This window comes from Aethalodelphis obliquidens, unplaced genomic scaffold (assembly GCF_003676395.1).
Source record: "Aethalodelphis obliquidens isolate GAN/ISIS:26980383/991018 unplaced genomic scaffold, ASM367639v1 scaffold33, whole genome shotgun sequence".
Taxonomy (NCBI): domain Eukaryota; kingdom Metazoa; phylum Chordata; class Mammalia; order Artiodactyla; family Delphinidae; genus Aethalodelphis; species Aethalodelphis obliquidens.
Window position 1 is genome coordinate 8,186,509 of NW_020837977.1, and position 20,923 is coordinate 8,207,431.

General features: G+C 35.3%; 1 pseudogene; it reads right to left on the reverse strand.

Annotated features, from left to right (window-relative positions):
- Positions 1-8,313: 8,313 nt before the first annotated feature.
- LOC113631401 (THUMP domain-containing protein 3 pseudogene) lies at positions 8,314-16,498 on the reverse strand (annotated as a pseudogene).
- Between the last annotated feature and the right edge of the window lie 4,425 nt (positions 16,499-20,923).

Here is a 20,923-nt window from a genome sequence, read left to right on the forward strand (position 1 = left end):
GACTTTCTCATTTTCTCATATCTTACCTCTTAGTTTAAAATAGCTCTCATTTCACTATATTGCTTGCTACTTATGAAAAATTGGAGATTTAAGTGATATATTTTTATTTGTCTGTATTTAATATTTTAATGGACTTCAAATGACAGTTTTAGGAAAAAAAAAAAGGAGAAGCACTATGGAGAAAAAAACATCAAGGCCTAACTTGGAAGTTATTGTTGACAGTCTAATATTTTTAAACTTTTATTTGATGACACATACTCATTTTCAAACTCAAAATAAAGAAAAACTAGCAAATCAAAAGCTACCTAGGCCTAGTTTAAAGTAATCTATTTCTTTCCCGGCCACAAGAAGTAAGTAGATCATTTAATACCTGATACTGATGAATTTGATTTTTGATGTGCATGAATTATATAAGAAAAAGTTAGAGAAGTTTGGAGTTATTTTAAAATGAGCTTTTTCCTCCAGCAAAAATTTTTGAGATCTAATTACATTAAAGCACTCTTGATTGTGTGGTAATCCTACATACGTTGATACATATTCTTAAATGAGTAAGCTTCGTGCTTTGACAAGGAACCTCTATAAACTTTCATACTGTCCATTCTCAAAAACATGTCTCAGGCCCAGACCAGTTTCCTGCACACTTTTTGTCTCCTGGAGGAGGCATGAGAGCCCCAGTTTGATTTTCTCTTCTTCATATTACTAAAGGTCACCATTTCCTCTTTCTCCCTTTTTGTTCTTCTCAGACAATAGCTGTAGGGCAATGTTTGGTTTCCTCCAGTTCATTCCTCCTTTGCTGCTTCTAAGGAAAAAAGACACAAGCTTTTATTTTAATACTTTACCACTAATCGTAAGAGAGAAAGAAATCAGAGAAACATAGTCTAAAAAATAAAAATATATTAAAAATCTTGTCACTTCTATTGAAGATTGTATTGGAGGTTCTAGCCAGCACAATTAAGCAAGAAAATGAAAAAAAAGAAATTATCCTGATTAGAAAGGAAGAAGTAAAACTATCTCTATTTGCAGATGACATAATCTTGTATATATAAAATCCTAAAGAATCCACTTAAAAAAATTATTCGAACTAGTAAATCAATTTATTAGCAAGGTGGCAAGACAGAAGATCAAGATGCAAAAATCAGTTGTATTCCTACACATTTTCAGTGAACAACCCAAACAGGAAATCAACACAATCATATTTATAATAACATGAAAAAGATATATATTAGGAATATATTTAATAAAAGTAATAAAACTCACATTCTGAAAACTATAAAACATTGTTGAATGACATTAAAGAAAATCTAAATAAAATGAATACCCTGTATTCACAGATTGTTAAGATGGCAATACTCACCGTCTAATCTACAGATTCAACACAATTCCCACTGGAATTCCAACTGCCTTCTTTGTCAAGCTCATCCTAAGATCCATATGGAAATGCAAGAAACCCAGAATAACCAAAATGATCTTGAAAAAGAAGAGCAAAGTTGAAAGACACCCACTTCCTTATTTCAAAACTTACTAAAAAGCTATGCAGTGATCAAGAGTGTGGTACTGGCATAAGAACAGGCGTATATATCAATGGAATTGAATTCAGAGTCCAGAAATAAAGACTCACATTTATGGTGAATTGATTTTAGGCAGAAGTGTCAAAGTAATTCAATATTTTCATCAAATGGTGTTGATCAATATTTTCATCAGATGGTGTTGGGACAACTGGCCATCCACATGCAAAAGAATGAAGCTGGACTTCTACCATACTATATACAAAAAATAAACCCAACATGGATCTCAAGGATAAGATCTAACACTATAAAATTTTATAAGAAAACAAAGGTGTTTGATGACATTGGATTAAGTAATGCTTTCTTATATATGACATCAAAAGCACAAAGAAAAAATAGATAGGACATCATCAAGGACAAGCACTTTTTTGATGCAAAGGACACCATCAAGAAAGTTAAAAGACAGCCCACAGAATGGGAGAAAATATTTTCAAATCATACTTCTGATAAGTGACATACCTAGAATATATGAATAACCCTTACAACTCAATAATAAAAATACCAAATAAACCAATTAAAAATGGGCAAAGGAGCTGAATAGACATTTCTCCAAAGAAGATATACAGATGGCCAATAAGTACGTGAAGACATGCCTAACATCATTATTCATTACGGTCAAAAAGATAAACAATAACAAGTGTTGGCAAAGATGTGTAAAAGCTGGAACCCTCATATACTACTGGTATGTATGTAAAATGGAGCAGCCAATTTGAAAAACAGTCTGGCAGTTCCTTAAAAGGTTAAATATCAAGTTATATTACATAGCAGTTCCATCCTAGGTATAAACTCAAGAGAAAAACACATGACGCCACAGAAACTTATACATGACTGTTTGTAGCAGCAATATTCATAAAAGCCAAAAAGTAGAAATAATCCAAATACCCAATATTCATTATCTGATGAAAGATTAACTAGAAGGTGGTATGTCCATACAATATAATATGATTTGGTAATACAAAGGAATGGCGTACTAATACATGCTACAGCATGGGTGAACCTTGAAAACATGCTAAGTGAAAGAAATCAGTCACAGTACACCACATATCGTGTGCTTCCACTGATGTGAAATATTCAGAATAGGCAAATGTCTAGAGACAGAAAGATTAGTGGTTTTTAGGGCTGGTGGGAGAGCAGGAGGCAGGTAATGGGGGAGAGGGTTTGGGGAGGTGAAGGGGGGCAAGGTGGAGGAATGGTGAGTGACTGCTAATAGGTATGGGGATTTCTCTTAGGGGTGATCAAAATGTTCTAAAATTCATTGTGCTGTTGGCTGCACCACTCTGCTGAATGTCCTTAAAAAAATTCAATTGTACACTTTAAATGGGTGAATTATTTTGTGTGAATTATATCTCAATAAAAATGTTTTTTAAGAAATAACAATGATTGTTATATTATGTATGTCCCAGGGTCTTCTTTGACTCCTGGTTTTTTTAATTGTTTGTGATGGAAAAAAATGTTATTATAAAGCACACACACAGTTATAAACAGATTCTTAAAATGGTCCTTTATTTGGTGAGCCGCATGATGGGCTAAAAATGCAGGATTAAAAGCAAAAGGGAATTAAACGACTTTGCCGTAAGTTTGGGACTATGTTCATCTGTGCGGATTCAGGAAATGAGAGACACTTGGTCAGGCCAGAGAGGCAAAGATGCAGTGTAGGTGGAAGGAGAGTTACAGGTATATTGATTTGCTTTGAATTTTGGTGAAATAGATGAGAATATATATATATATATTCCTGTAAGTAGAAAACATTCAGTAAAACCACTTCTTTCTCGCTGTGCTCCAAGACCTGTTTTGAGGGTCTGTCTGGAGGGTAGGCGCTGGGCCAAAGGGAAGCCAACTACATCTGCATTGCTGGTACAGCTTCTGTGTTGGAGAGGGATAATTAGAAGTGCTTTTAGTTTCTTTTTTTCTTGAGGTTAAGAATTATAATTTTTAAAATTCTTTCTGATTTTTCTATATTTCAGCGCTTAGGCTCAATGCTGCAAATACTCTGCAACTTATCTTTTTCACAAAAGTGAAGGTTTTGAGAATTATCCCTGATGATACATGTCTACAGGACATTGATGTTCACTGCACTGTATTCCATTGTATGAATATAGCATAATTCACTTATCTACTCTCCTGTTCTAAGTCTTTACTGATGCAACTATGTTGTGATAAAATTCTTGTCCATGTCTGATTTTTCCATGGCCTAGAATTTCTCCAGGGTATAAGCCTAGCAAAGAAATGGCTTGGTCAGAAGGATGCACATATTCAAATTCATGAGACGTGATTACATTGCACTCCAAAGTGGTTGTATAAATTTTTAATCCTTCCCACAACTTTTGAGAGTTCGCTTTGCCTGACTTCTCACTCACACCGAAGGGGTAGCCCTATAAAAGGCGTGGGTCTCAGCCCCTATATTATTAAAAGAGATAAATAACCTCCAGGCAGTCACAGCGTCAGCTCTGCAGTTCACCTGTCCTGATTTTCCGTTCCTTCTTCATTTCTGGCCCAAGGCAATTTCCCGGCCTTTCTTAGCAGTTCAGTCATGCATTTATAAGGATGTTAGTTATAATTTATTGAGCAATTCCTGGTGTTTGTAGCTGGAGGGTTTTCAAGTTATCTGTACTGCCAGACCCTTAAATGCCTGACAGCATTTTTCAGCACCTGAGCAATCTTTAAGCACTCCCCAGATGTTGGACTCCATAAAGAAAATAAGTACAATCGAATTAGCAACTACAATGAGCTACTAAACTCTTCACGTGTTTTCTTTAGTCACTACACTGCAGCACAGCATTAAATTAATGGTAGGGACTCTGCAGGTTATCTGAGTTTGAATCCCAACTAGTTTCTTTTTTTTTTTTTTCTTGCGGTACGCAGGCCTCTCACTGTTGTGGCCTCTCCCGTTGCGGAGCACAGGCTCTGGATGCGCAGGCTCAGTGGCCATGGCTCACGGGCCCAGCCGCTCCGCGGCATGTGGGATCTTCCCGGACCGGGGCAGGAACCCGTGTCCCCTGCAGGCGGACTCTCAACCACTGCGCCACCAGGGAAGCCCCCAACTAGTTTCTAACTAGCTGTGTGACCTTGGGCAATTTACTTCATCTCCCTAAGCCTCAATTTCTTCATCTGTAGGACACGTATGTAAATAATAGAACCTAACCTGTAGGACTGGTATAAGAAGTCAATGAGTTACTATTAATAAAAATACTTAGAACTATATCTGACACACAGCATACGCTACATAATCATGTGATAAATCAATTAGAGTAATGCATATTATTTATTTGTTTTTGTATTGTCTATGAATATTTAAAAAACGATCTTCCCTTCAATCCCCAGCCCGGACAATCTAACATTGGCAACATCACAGCACTACTTCTCAAGTTTAATGATTCTAATGATAAATGAATTTTACGTAGAAGCCTCTTTGTGCCCCAGAATACAAGCAAAATAGTTGTTGTTCACTGTGGGCCAGCCGAGCGTTTATACAGGCTGGGAGCAAGGATGTTAGAAGATGGTGAGTTAGAGAAGCTGATAGACGCAAGAAGGGAAGAAAGAAACGCAGACGCCTTCATCCTCCCCACGTGGAACGTGGCCAGAGCGCTGGCTGGCTGCTCCCTGGCATGCCTCTTCCCTCCCGTTCTGTCCACACACTTCGTGTTTAGCCACCTGGCTTTCTGCTCGCCATATAGGCCCCTCAGCTTTTTTAGGTTCAACGAGGCATTCTGAGCAAAAAGCTTTCTCTTCTCCTAGACTAGGCAGTGTGAGTGTCTGAGGATGTTCAGGCTGTGAGAAACGACATCTCAGAATCTGACTCTGCACAGGAATGGAACCTTAGGTCCCAGTCTGTAAGACACCACTTATTCTGCTATGATGTCATGTGTTGTCATGATTCTCTGACTACCCTTTCAGGCCATACACACATCACAACATTTTTACTTAGCAGTCGTACCATACACTTTATTTAAATTGAAATAAACTGATTGAGGTTCACCGCATAACCCGTATGGCAAGCCTGGCAGGAACGCCCCACAATAATATGAATTTGGGATACAACATGATAAACAATTAGCACCCTTCCTCTGCACAGTGTCTGTTCTCAAACAAGGCAGGCCAAGTTCAGTTCTCTTCTGGGCGTAGAAGGAGGAAGTGATTACCTCATGGCCACTCTGGACTTTCTCATGCAGAGAGAAGCGTGTATCCTGCTGGTCATCTCACAATTTCTCACACATCTAATGAGTCATTTTCTTTTTTCACAGCATAACTGGAAGACTGGAAATGTTTGTCTGCAATATGATTTTGCAATCCCACAGTTTACTTGACAAAACTTTTGACCTCACTTACAGTTTCCCAGGGGAGTAGGGAAAGTGTTACTCTACTTTAAACATGAAGAGAAAAATGGTATATGAAGAGAAAAAAGTCTTACCAAAACACGTTGGATCTATGTGGTGGACATATCAACCGACCACTTATTCTATAGTTTTCCTACCACACAGCATTCATGATTCAGAACTATCTGGTTTCACTGTTATTCTAGATATACAACAACATTGTATTTCCTGGCCCCTTCATTCTTTTTTCAGCTTTACTGAGGTACAATTGACAAATAAAATTGTAAGATACCTAAAGCAAACATCCTGATGATTTGATGTACGTATACATTGTGAAATGATTCCTCCCAGCGAGTTAATTAACACACCCATCACCTCACTTTTTTTTTTTTGCTATTCTCTTAGCAAATTTCAATTATACAATACAGTGTTCTCAACCATAGTCATCATAATTTACATTCGACCCTCAGGCTTTATCTTATAAATAAAAGTTTGTACCCTTTTAGCAACCTCTCCCTATTTCCCCACACCCTTGCCTCTGGCAACTACCATTCTACTCTCATTTCTGTGAGTTTGACTCTTTTTTCTTTTTTTTAGATTCCACATATAAGTGACATCATGCAGTACTTGTCTTTCTCTGTCTGGCTTATTTCACTTAGCATAATGCCCTTAAGGTCCAGCCATGTTGTTACAAACGGCAGAATTTCCTTCTTTCTCATAATATATGTAATATATTATGGAATAATATATATATTATTATATATATTATGTATATATTATATATATCATTATGTATATATTATGGAATAATTAATATATAATATAAATTCAAAAGAAAAATGTTTGCTCACAGCTAGCCTAGAAAGATCTCCATTTGCTTTCTCTGAGTTCTTACTTATCTCTATGAGATATCTACAGTTATCTCTGTAACTTTCCAGCACTCTACTGACATTGCTTTGGCTAAGGTAGCCAAAGACCTAATTAAATCTAAAATACATTTTTAAGTCCTTTCAAGAAACACATCTGTAAAAGATAGAATCTAGATCAGATAATAGCTAGAAAGAGATGTAAGGTTAAGAGTTGATTTAAAAAAAAAGAGTTGATTTTTAAGGTAAAATAATTTATTTTTAATTCTTAAGAAAATAATTTTTAAGATAAATAATCGTAAGCATAAATATATTTAAACTAAATTAAATTATGCAAATTTAATATATAAATACTCTTAGGATAAAATAATAATTTTTAAGATAAACAGAATTTTAGAGATGAGGGAAGAGGATGCCGACTAGTCAATGGAAAACAAAAACCAAACAAACAGTCATAGAGACAATAAATAAAGGATTGATTAAGAGGCACTGCTGGAATCTCATTTTGACTATCCTGAAGGGTACACAAAGGAGAACAGCAGTAAATTACCTAGGAAATACGTTTTACGGGTGGAGCATAGAAAGCATTAAATGTCAAGAAATTCACGCTTTATTTTGTAGGTGATAAGACAGAAGTTATGTTTTTGAGCTTGGAGTGACCTGCTCAAAGCTGTGTTTTATGGAAATCAATCTGTATCAACTTACGTCTGTGACATATTTTGTTAGATCTATACAGAATACAGTAAAGCAAGTTTCACAACCATTTCTTCTAAGTAAATTCAATATTCTGTAAAAATTTCTCCCATTTTTATTTTTGTACTTTTCATATTTCCAGTACCCTTGGTAAATTTCTTGAGTGCAGAGAGGTCTAGAAAACATCACTGAGTTTTCTCATATGCCCAAATAGATAAATAAATAAATTCACTGGAAAATGTACATTGCTTCACTAAAGTTTATACTCATACATTTCTTGTTAATAAGCTTAACTTTTCCATACCTATTCCCATGGAGAAAAACATTAAGATTCTTATATTTTATAATAAGAATTAGAGCTGGAGGAATGAATTTTCTCAACAAAGAGTCATCTGAGTGATACCATTCTTTAACATCATTGCATATTAAATTTTACTTTCTTATTTGTTTACTTAAAGTCAAATAACTTTACACAGCTTATCGCACATTTTTTTAAAAAGCTGTCTTCTGGTCTCTTCCTCACCTCTGACTTGTGTTTCCCAGAGAAAAGCTGTTCAGGTCACTTTCTTCTGGTATTTACTATCAAATTCCTAAATTATAACACATATTACTGTTTTTGATTCTTTCAATATTAATATGTATTGACTTCACACTATGAAACATGAAGATTTCATTCTCTTATATACCCATTCCTCCATTCACCTAGTGTAGTCATTTTTGGTTAATAATTCAGTTTGACATTAATACTGTCATATAATAATCACAGCTGAGCCATGTAGTCATTGATGAAGGAAACATTTCCCTGTACAACTTTTTGCTTCCCTGGCTTCAATCAATGCCTCATACATGTTTAATTTATTTCTGATGTACCTTCCACTAATTCGTGTAGTGTAGGCAAGCTGGATAAAGGTTCCAATTTCTCTTCTTGGAGTCCATCCTTTTTCAAAATAACATTACAATATATCCACAGAGCCAGTTTGCAGATATCCCATTGAACAGCATCTTTGGGCAAGCCCCAGGGTAGTTTGCCTTCTTTTTTTTTTTTTCTTTTTTTAGTTTGCCTTATTTAATTTGGCTCTTTGTCAATAAAAATTAGATGTAATTGCTGCTCTAATCATAGCCACTGGTATATTGGATTATTATTACCAACAACATAATAACAGTGAGATCATTCAGTCGCCCTCTCTATTGTTTTGTTTCTCGTCCATACATCAGATCAACTATTATATCAGTAGGGTGAGGGGAAGAGAGCTGGAGCATCCCATAAGCAAGAGAAGATCTGAGAGTTGCAAATCCAAAATGTGTGATATTTCTTTGGTGGAGACTCTTCTATCAATGCAATACCCACAGTGATTTCATTATCATGGATATTCAAAGAACACCCACATCAAAGTTGGTCATGTCAGCCTTCCACTTAAAATAATCTTGAACAGCGCCCCCCAAATCTCTTGTGGTCTCTAGTGCAGTAAAGCAATGTTTCTCTTCTACCCTGTTGCGTGTGACTCTAAACTTCAGCACTTGAGAATCAATTTCTTCTTTTGAACTTAAGGCATTGTTAGTAAACTCTTTTTTAACAACTCTCTCAACGATTTTGTCTCCTTGTCCATTATCCATCTTCCTTTTACATGAATTCTGATTTATCTTTTTACACCTTTTCTTTTTCTTGAAACTGGCGTCAATTTTCCATACTTTCAAAGGATCGGAGTGCAGGAGTTTCCCAGTCAATTCTTCAAAATCCTTTAGAACTTCCTTTTTTCCCCCCTTTGAATTAGAATCTTTAAACTCCTGAACAACCACAAGTAAGTTATCAACTGATCTCAGACAATGAACCTGAGCCAGACTTTCCACTGAAACGTCAAAATATATCTTGCCTGGTCTCTGCTGATTTTGCATGATGACCTGAATTTCTTTCTCACTTCATCTGCCCCTGTTTGTTCAAAACCAGTGGGTACAGTCACTCTAATAGTGACTTGGAGATGCTCATGTTCACTCTGAGGCCACTTTCTGTCACTTGAATAGATCTCTGGTTTTCATGAAAGTTCACATCCAGGAGTTGGTTAGTGGCTTCTTGAATGTCGTACACGTTGGCAACGCTTCCAAGATCCCTAATATAGTCTTGGCTGCGAGCACAGACCTTTCCAGCCCTGGCATCCTGCAGGCCCAGTGTACCCAAATGCTATGCTTTCTCTTCTCTCTAAAGATGTTGGTTATAGCACTTTAGATTCTGAAAAAAATTTTAAGCAAAATTTTGAAACATATAGCAAAACTGAAAGAATTTTAGAGTAAATGCCAATATACCCATCACCTAGATTCTTGGATTAATATTTTATTACCCTTGCTCTTTCATGTATTTATTCTTACTTTGATATACCATATGGTTTTATGTGTCTTAGAGTAAATTGCAGACAACTGTATTCAGTGTAAGCACTCTTGCCAGAGTTCAATATTTAAGTATTTTTTCCTTTGATGTAAAATTTACATACAATCAAATGCACAAATGTTGCTGAGTTCTAAAATATGCAAATACTTGTAAATACAATGCAAAGCCTATCATGATAGAACATCATTATCATCCCAGAAAGATCCTTTATATCCCTTCCTAATCACCAATCCTAAAACCACTTCAGAAGAACCACTGTTCAATTTTTTTTCATCATTGATTGATTTTGACTGTTTTAGAACTTCATAAAAATAAAACAGCATAGTATATACATTTTTTTGTCTGGATCGTAGGTTAGTAGACATGTATTTTACTAAAAAATGCTAGATCTTTTGCTAAAATAGCTGTCACATTTTACATTCCCACCAGCAATATGTGAGTTTTCCAGTTGCTGCACATCCTTACCAAAATTTGGTATTGACAGCATTTCTAATTTTAGTCATTCTGATGTGTGTGTTGTGGTATGTCTATGTAGTCTTATCTGACAACTAATGATGTTGAGAACGTTTTCATGTGCTTGTATCACGTGCGTGTTGATGTGTATGTTCAATTCTTTGCTCATTTTTCTTGGGCTGTCTTTCTATTACTGAGTTGGAGTTTTTTATATACCCTGCATCCCAGTCCTTTGTCAGATATGTGTTTTGCAATATATATTTTCTTCAAATCTGTGGCATGCCCAAGTTATTAATGCTGCCTTCTGTTAATTGCTTTTTAATTCTGCCAAGTCTAACTTTTCAGTTTTTTCTATTATGGTATTGCTTCAGATTTTAGAACTTTGCTTCCCCACAAATCACAAAGATATTATCCTGTGTTTCCCTTCAAAAGCTTTATGGTTTTATGCTGATTATTCAGTTCAAAGTCTTTTCTAATTTCTTTGCTAAAGAAAATAGAGGGGCTTTAAATGATTTCAGTGATTTTCCCTGATGTTGCATCATTATTGATTTCTAGTTTAATTGTTATGCTCAGAAAACGTATCTTGTATGCTTTCAATTTTTTACATTTATTAAGACTTGTTGCATCTTCCAGTGTATGATCTATCATATTGAACATATCATGTGTGCTTGAAAAGAGTGTATATTCTGTAGTTGCTGAATGTGGTGTTCTATAAACATCATTTAGGTCAAGGTGGTTGGTAATTTGTTCATACCTGTCTATGTCTTCACTGATTTTCTTTATCTAGACCTATCAACTGCTAAAAAAGTGTTAAAAATTCTTCAACTATGACTGTAGAATCATTTATTGCTCCTTTCAATTCTATCATTATTTTATTAATTTTGAAGCTGTTCTGAGAAAAACACTTATGAATATTATGTCTTCCCGACGAACTGACCCTTTTAGCCTTATGAAAAAACTCTATTTCCAGTGCTCTTAATTCCTTCCTGAAGTTTGAATTTCGATGCAATATTATTTCCCCTCGGCCTGAAGAATTCCCGTTAGCATTTCTCAAAGGGCATATCTGCTGATGACGAATTCTCTTTTCCTTTTGTGAAGTTGCCTTTATTTAGCCTTCTTTGTTTTTGCTGAATATATAAATTTGGGTTGTCAGATGTTTTTTCTGGTCTATCAGAACTCTAAGTATGTTGTTCCATGACCTTGTTCACCTATTAGAGTATGTTGTTTTTCTCTGGATGCTTTCAAGATTTTCTCTTTATTTTTAGTATTCAGTAATTTTATTGTGATGAGCCAAAGTTTGGTTTTATTTTAATTTTTCACATTTGTGTTCCCTGCTTATTTTAAAGCAGCTTTATGAAGTATAATTGGCATACCCTAATCAGCACACATTTAAGTGTACATTTAGATACACTTTGACATACATGCTCAGGAAACCACCACACAATCAAAATAATGAACGTATCCATTACCCTAGAAAGTTTTCTTCTCTTTATGATTTCTCCCACCTTCCATCTCATTCACAAGCTCATTGATCTCCTTTCCAACACTATACATTACTTTGCATTTCCTAGAATTTTATGTAAATGAATTTATACAATGTGTCCATCTTTTTGTCTAGCTACTTTCAGTCAGTGTAACTATTTTGTGATTCATATGTTACTGTATATATCAACAGCCCGATCCTTTTCGTTGCTGAGTAGTATTTTATTGTATGGATATACCACATGATGTTTATGCATTCACCTGTTGAAGAACATCTAGATTGTTTCCTCTTCAGGGCCCTTACAAAGAAAGGTGCTATAAACATTCATGTACAATCTTTTCATCGTTCTTGGGTAAATACCTAGGAGTGGAATGGTTGGGTCATTCATATTAGCCAGATGCAGAAGTCATAGCCATTATTTTTCACATATTTTTTCTCTCAGTCTGTTCTCCTTCAGTTATACATGTATATTAGACATTTCGGTATTGCCTCACAGATCCCTGAGGTGCTCACCCTTTTTTCTCCTCTCTTTTCCTTCCACTTCTTCAGATTAGACAAATTCTACTGCTTTATCTTCAAGGTCACTTATCTTTTCTTCTGCTATCTCCATTTGGCTAAATCTACTCAGTAAATTTTAATTTCAAATATTGTATTTTAAATTCTAAAATTTTCATTTAATTTTATTCTATCTTTTCATTTATTATGAGTACACTTTGCTCATTCAGCATAGTTATAAAAATCCACTTTAAGATCCTGTATACTGTTTCCAACACCTGGGTCATTAATGGGTGGAGTCTCTGTTTTCTTTTGAGAATGGATCATATTTTCCTATTCTTTGCTGAGTAATGTTGTATTATATCCTCATTATCATGAACTCTATGATTTAGAAAGTCTAGGTTCTGCCTTATTCCTTCAAATAGTGTCAAATTTTGTTTTGTAGGTAGTTAACTTGGTTGATCTCATACTGGACTCTGTGCTGCTTGGATTCTGTTTCACATGTGCATGCGTAAGGGTCAACCAGGTATCTTTTGCAAAGCTTAAGCATAGCATTTGGAGATCCCTCTCCCTTGCTCTCACCTTTTTTAGGATTTCCCCTTCCCTCTCAGAGTCTCTGATAGCTCCAAGCTCTGTCCTCTCTTCTGGCCAGAAAGACTACCTGTTTTCTTGCTTATTGTTAGTCACTCAATGTGGTGACAGCTTCAGGCTGCTCTTAGGCTAAAAGCCATTTTAAAAGGTGGGGGGGTGTCTTCTTCCAAATGTCATCTCCCTTCCAGAATCTACCTACTTTTCTTCATTCGTTAGTGTCTTGAGGTAGTTGTTTCTCATATGTTGTCCAGAGTTTATAGACCTAATATACAGGAAGTTCAGTCTAGTAGGAAATTACTTGGGCACCACACAGGAAGTGGGGCCCCCAGTAGCTCATTTTTGAAGTTTTCTACCACTCTCTGCATTCTCTCTGTTTCCTCTGAAGATTTTCTCCTACTGATTTGTTTGGGTCCCTTTCATGTTAAAACCTTTCTTAAACGTCTGGTGATCCTTGGTTGTACTTTCATTTTTAACAGTGATGCACTAAAAGGCAGAGTAAAAGGTCCACCCTGGTGGCTGTAGCTTCCTGAGTGGCTGACTTTTCTTAAGGACAATCTTGTTGAGATTTCCTCATTACTTTGATGGGATACCCTCAAACATGCAGACCTACAGCCCTTTTCCTTTGGATGGGTCCGTTATATAGTCAGATACCCCCATATCATTTTCACACTGAAAATATGTTAATTAAGGTAGTTGTCAATCATATAGGTAGAGATCTTTAATGAAATTCCTTTTTCAGGTGTGTTGCGTATACTTTATTTTATTTTACTTTTATCTCAGGCTTTTCTCAGTGAACACTTGCTTAATGACTGAATTAGATATTTCAGTTTAATTAGCAAAACCAAAACCAAACAAGCAGAAACTCCTCAAAATCCTAAAATTTTGTTTTAAGTGCTGGATGGTATGATATTCCAGTTACCTTTATTTTCATTGGAACTTTATTTCATCCTCGGTAAGAGAGGCTCTTCTTTCTCATGTGAATCCTATGTTACAACCATACCAAACTACTTACCTTCTGTCAAACAGATCTTAGTCTTTCATAATTTCATGACTTTACACAATATATACTTTCTTCCTAAAATACCCCCTTTCTTTCTCTATTTAGTTACAAAGCTTCTACTTTCCTTCATTATTCAGCTCAGTGATCTCCTCTTCTGTGAGTTCTTCTGACTTATCCAGACAGACTCATTCTGACTCATCCTTTCTATATTTAACTGAAACAGTGCACTTACCTCTATTCATATACTTACTTTTTCTCTTCCAATAACTTTGTTTATGTGTCTCTCTTACTGGTTTGTGAATTCCATAAAGGCAAGGACACACATTACTTTTTGAAACCAAACTTACCAACTGATAGCATCTCCATTAATGACCACACAGATCCATATCAATGGCATTCTATACTCTCTTTGTAGTAAGATTCAGATTGCCCCAGGAGAGACCTGATACTTTTAATATAGAATAGCATTTAGTTAAAAAATGAATACATATGTGTGTGCATTGTGTATATATATGTGTCATCAACATTTTAAGAAAGTATTAGCTGAAGCTATTTTATATTCAAGTATTTAAAATTCTAAGTTATGATAATTTAGAGTCTCATTTGATAAACTTGAATGCATGCATTATAGGTAGGATAGAGTCTGTTACCCTTTTATCTACTATGATTTCTGTTGTGGAATTTAATATGAGAGAGAAGATGTGTTCTGTAATGAATTTGCAAATATGTTTCCATTCTGAAATGTTGTGTATTCATGTGTGCAGGTGTCAGCTGGATAAATACATATAATAGCTTTTTAAGTAGTTGATTTTACACAGTGATGGAGATGGAATTACTACTTATAAAATAATCTGTGGTGCCTTACGTTTCAATTACAAGTGGCAAACTCCAGACCTGGTATACAGAAGGAGCCCTGAGTGGTACTTTTTCCAGATCTTCATGTTACCAAACTGTTTGAAGGAGAATCAGCAGCTGTTGTGCGAATCTACTGAAGCATTAGGAAAAAATATTCTCCAAGTAAATTTGGCTTAAAATTCCGTAGAATCTTTTGAGGATTGCAAATAGATGCAATACTTCATAGCTACAAGGAACTAGACTTGAGATCCCGAAAATAAATAAAAGTGAAATTATAGAGTCTATGCTTTAAATGTATCTAGTGTTAGTTTCATTACACTCAAATGAAATACATCTCTGAAAATAGGTATGCCACCAGTTTCCTCACCCCAATGTGAAGAAAATGAAAATTTAAAACCATGAGAATGTTTACATAACCAGATGGAATGTAGAGAATCAAAGAAACAAGAAGAAAGGATAAAATGTGATCAAAGCAACTGTAACATGTTAAAGTTTTGCATTGGCAAAAGTATGCATGTGTGGTAAGTGCAGGAAGCAGGACTGGGAAGTGTGGAGTCCAACTGGAGTGGAGTCTAACTGCAACCCCCTTTGGCGTGCACTGTCTGTGCACCCGGTCTGATGTGGGGTCTCTCAACTAAGGACTTTGTAATTGCCTATGGTTGGACCTGAAAGATCACATGCAAAATTCTGGCCTGGAGCCAGCCTGCCCAAATACCAATCAAAATAATTAGTATTTTCCTTAAATTGAAGTATTCTCTTCAAGGAATAGATCAGTCTGAACTCATCTATGAAAAAAAAAAATCAAGCTAGAGATAAATAATTCAGTAAGTTATACAGATCCGTTTATAGCCTTATAGTTAATATTGAGCTAGGTGGATTATTACCATAATTGCAGATAATACTTAGTTTTAAATTTTAATTCAAATTCACTTATTTAAATATTAAAATAATAATACCCACACAAAAAGTCAACTGATCTTTGACAAAGGTGCAAGAACAATTTAATAGAAAAAGAAGTCTTTCCAATAATTGGTGTGGGTACAGTTCTACATCCGTATTTTTGTTTGTTTTCTTGTCCAGGATTAATTTAATTTTAAAAACAAATACAAGCTATTGATTCACCCTTCTCAACTTAACTGTAGTATAATTGTCAGGTAAATACATACATCTTTACAACTTGGTGCTCCAAATTAAAAAAAAAAATTCACAGAAAGGAAAGAAATAATATGAAAACAGCTCAAGAAATATACTAACAAGTAAAAATACATGGGCAAAGAGGAACACGTATTTTTGACTTAACTGAAGAAACCGAGAGGAGACTGGTCTATGTAAGAAAATGTGAATCTTGGAAAGTTAGGTGTGAAGATTTTAGAGTAGGAATTTATATGACTTGACTCTCCCCTAGCTCCTGAATAAAAATGACAGCTTGTAGTATCTATACTGCTTGGCTCAGACATGGACCTTACACCTGTCCCAGAAATTTACTCAAAATGGATCATAATCCTAAATATCAAATTAAAAACTATAAAACTTCTAGAAGAAAAACATATGAAACCTAGTATGTTAGCTTGCTAGGGCTGCCAAAGCAAAACACCACAGACTGGATGGCTTAAATGCAGAAAGTTGTTTACTCACAGTTCTGGAGCTGGAAGCCCGAGAATAAGTGTTGGTAGGTTTGCATTCTCCTGAAGCCGCTCCCCTTGGCTAGCGAATGGCTGCCTTCTCGCTGTGACCTCACATGGGCTTTTCTCTGTGTGCATGCCTCCCGAGTGCCTCTTCCTCTTCTTATAAGGACAGCGGTCATGTTGGATTAAGACTTTACCCTCAAATCCAAAAAGCTGACAATATCAATTGTCGGGGAGGATGCAGAGCAATAGAAGCTCTTGTTAATTTCTGCTAGGAATGCAAAGTGGTACTTTTGAAGACCACTTGGCAATTTCTTTCAAAGCTAAACATAGTCTTACCATATGATCCAGCAATTATACTCCCGATTTACCCAACTGATTTAAAAACTAATGTCCACACAAAAACCTTCATCCAAATGTTTATAGCATTTTTATTCATAATTGCCAAAAACTAGAAGTGACCAAGTTGCTCTTCAACAGATGAATGGAAAAACAAAGTATAGTACATCCATACACTGAAGTCTCACTTGATGGTAAAAAGCAACATGCTCTCAAGCCACAAAAAGACTTGGAGGAATCTTAAATACATATGGCTAAGTAAATGAAGCCAGTCTGAAATGGTTACATACTTTATGATCTCAATTATATGGTATTCTGGAAATGGCAAAATGATAGAGACAGTAAACACATCAGTGGTTGGGTTTGGATAGGGTAGGTGAAGCACAGAGGATTTATTTAAGGCAGTGAAACTATTTCTTATGATACTGTAGTGGTGGGCATATGATGCTATGCATTTATCAAAACCCTTGGAACTTTACAGATCAAAGAAAGAACCTTAATATGTATGAATTTTTAGAAAGCAGTTTAAAAGGTCAAGAGATCTTAGAATGAAATGCAGATGATGCCAAAATAATCTAACTGAATTGTTAAATTAAAAAGGTCATTAGATTGAGGTGGCTTTAATGCCTTAGTAGTCTAGGTAATCAAAGCAAAACCTAATCCTGAAATGCCTCAAGTTAAGAAATCAAAATTCCCACTCTTGGATACTTACCCTAGAAGAATGAAACATTATGTTCACACAGAAACCTATATGCAAATCTTACAGCAGCTCTATTACAATAAAAAGAAAGGGATTTTTAATTTTCATTAGTGTATATTTAATTTTAAAAACTGATATTTGATTCAGTTATTGAAAATTTTTAAGGTGTATTTGGAACAACTTGGGCATGTGAATCTCTTTTTCAACTGTAAATCTTACAACATCTAAATACAGATCAAATAATCTGATAAAATTTAACTTTGAAATCAAGATGTGCTGTAAGCGTAAATTATACACTGGATTTTGAACACTCAGTAAAAATCAATATAAAATATAGTATTCATTTGTATGCGGATTACATCTTGAAATGGTAATATTTTGGATTTATTTGATTAAATAAAAATGTTACTAAATTAAAAAATAATGACACGAAGAGAAGTGTAAGTGATCACGTAGCACATATAAGGATACAAGAAAGAATGAAATAATAGTAAAGAAAAATCACAGAATGCTAAAGGGCTTTGGAAAGATACAGGAGATAAGAAAAGGATTTAAAAGGGAAAATGACTGCAATTAGTCAAACACCACAATGATGTTGGCGCTGAACTAATTAAAAGTTCTACTCCCCAAGTATTAAACTAATTTTCCGTTTAACAAATTGGCCTATGGAGATTACCACTGAGATTAGCATCTTTTAAAACTAAAGAAAAGGAGGATTCCAAACGCTTTTGTGTTCCCCTCCAATAATTGCAATGGCCCTTCGGAGGGAAAAGTTGGATTAGTTAGGAGATGATCGATTAACGTTTTAAAGGCATGAAAGCAATTCTTAAGGTGAATGCGTTGTATTATTTTGGTGGGTCAAACCTTCCCAATTTAAGAGAAAGAAAGGAACTTAGGTTACAATAAGACTGAATGCCACATTTGCATTTTCATCATTTAGAGGCAACCCTTTATCTTTTGATTTTCCTAGAAAGAAACAATTGTGCTATTGGGTGGAAGAAAACACAATAGTGCAGTTTTGAGATCTCCTGTGTATTGCTTAAGTGAGAAAAACATTTTGGTGCCTCGCTTATCACAGGCTTTCTTTGCCAGTATATACAAGGTATACGATAAGATTCCAGGTTCAAAGCAGATAGTGAAATGTGTGTTTTTGTCTGTTTCTATAATAATAATTTTTCCTTCAGATATTTTTTTGCGGTACGCGGGCCTCTCCCGTTGCGGAGCACAGGCTCCGGACGCGCAGGCTCAGCGGCCACGGCTCACGGGCCCAGCTGCTCCGCGGCATGTGGGATCTTCCCTGATCAGGGCACGAACCCATGTCCCCTGCATCGTCAGGCGGACTCTCAACCACTGCGCCACCAGGGAAGCCCCTTTTCAGATATTTTTTAAAATCAGTGATTAAGTCTCACTTTTCCAGATTCTGATAGAAGACAGTCTGTGTCCCAGTTGATAGTGCTGGGAAAACATAAAAAGAGAAGAGAGGCCAAGTCCTGGATTTAACAATTATTAGCCCTTTCTTCTATGTAACAAAATAATGGCTCCCACTTGCTTTTCTCTTCAATGCCTTCTAGATCAAAACAGGGTCGAGGAGGACTGTAAAACATATGAAGGAGTCTTAATACGATTTATTTATAAGCACATAAAGTGACCCTCCCACTCTCTTTATTACTCATACCACATAAAACTTTACTAGCTGTTTTCATTTCCTCCTATAGAAAGAGATAACCAATATAGGTTATACAGGCTCTAAGAATAACATGGTCAAGATACACCAATGTCTTTCCTTCAGTTTTTTAATATTGGTAATAGGTTTCATTTGATTTTATAAGAACATTTAAGTATTGCTATAATAAATAATTTCTACATTTTGAACCATTATTCCACTTTTTATTCAATGGTTAATGGTTTTTAAAACTGAACTTCTAAAAATTAATTAACCTAATATAATGAAAAGGAAGATGATCAAAAAATACATTCAGAAGTTTTTGTTTTATTGTTATCATTGTTTTGAAGCAGGAAAAGTACACGAATATTTAGATAACAGTAAAAAGTAATAAGTGTCAGACCCTCCAATACCTGGATGCCAAACTACGTTTAAAAATTCCTTTTCCTATCCTCCAGTTAAATCAGATTGTTCTGCTTTCTCCACAACTCTAACCTTGGTGCTTGTACTCAAATAATTTCCCCTAGTTAAATACCATCCCGCTCCCCCCGCACTTGAAATCTACAAATCTTTGAAGCCCAGCTCCATTGGCACCTCTTCTAGCCACCCAACAATTTCCCTCTCCTGGATCTGCACCCACGGATCATATCAAGGGTGCACACTGGTACAGCATACCAACCGGCATCCATTTTGATTAGTTAGCTATGCTTCTTTGTTCATTGGAAATTGCACCATATCAAATGTAACTTTTATAATTCTACTGTGCTACCCATTATGAATTCAGCAAATGTTCATTGAGCCTCTACTCTAGACACTGGGGATAAACAGTGCATTAAAATCAACTCCTCAGTCTTTACTCTCATGGAGTTAGCAAGCTTTCATTCATATATTTGACCACAATTTGATTCTAACAATATATCTTAAATAATATTTTTACATGTATAGATCTTATGTCTGTAACGACATTTTAAACACATATAGAACAGTCTCAATCGTTGTATCTGACCTAATGCCCAGAATAGAGCTTATAAAACACAGAGTTAAAGAAAACTGGAAGAATCTTTGAGATCCATTTTAAAAAGTTGAATTATAGACTAGGAAGTTGACAAGGAGAAGACTGAAATGTCTAAAGCCTAAAGTCACATGGTGAGATATTCTGAGTATTTATTGATTTGGTGAACTTGAAGAAATCTCTGGTTCAAAATCTCATGAGAGTCTTTGCCAAAATAACTCCCTCATTTGCTAGTTTACATTTTTCACACCATCACTGGTTTATCTAGAAACAGATTTCAGAGACATATTTTCTATGATTCTCCCTATTTTTACAGATGCGAAATGAGTCAGAATACAATCTGATGATTTGATTTGTTCAAGAACATGTCAGTTGAATATACCCATTAGATTTACTGGTAAAAGACTGATCGATTTCCCCCTAAGATCAGGAATAAGACAAGGATGTTTCCTCTTACCATTGCTATTCAACATAATGCTATAAACTCTACTCAGTGCAGTAAGGGAAGAAAAAGAAATAGAAGGCATGCCAGTGCGAAAGGAAGAAATAAAATTATCTCTATTTAAAGGCAACATGATTAGCTACATAGAAAATCCCAAGGAATTTACACATAAACTCATAGAACTAATAAGTGCATTCAGTCATGTCACAGAATACAAGAGCAACATACAAAATTTAATCACATTTCTGTATACTAAAAGTAAACATGCAGAAACTGAAATCAAAAGCCTAACACCATTTATAATCATTCCAAAGGAAAAAAAATACTTAGGTATATAGTTGAGGAAACATGTGCAGGATCTGTATGCTGAAAATTACAAAATCTTAATAAAATAAATAAAAGAAGACCTAAATAAATAGAGAGACATGCATGTTCATGTTACACTCAT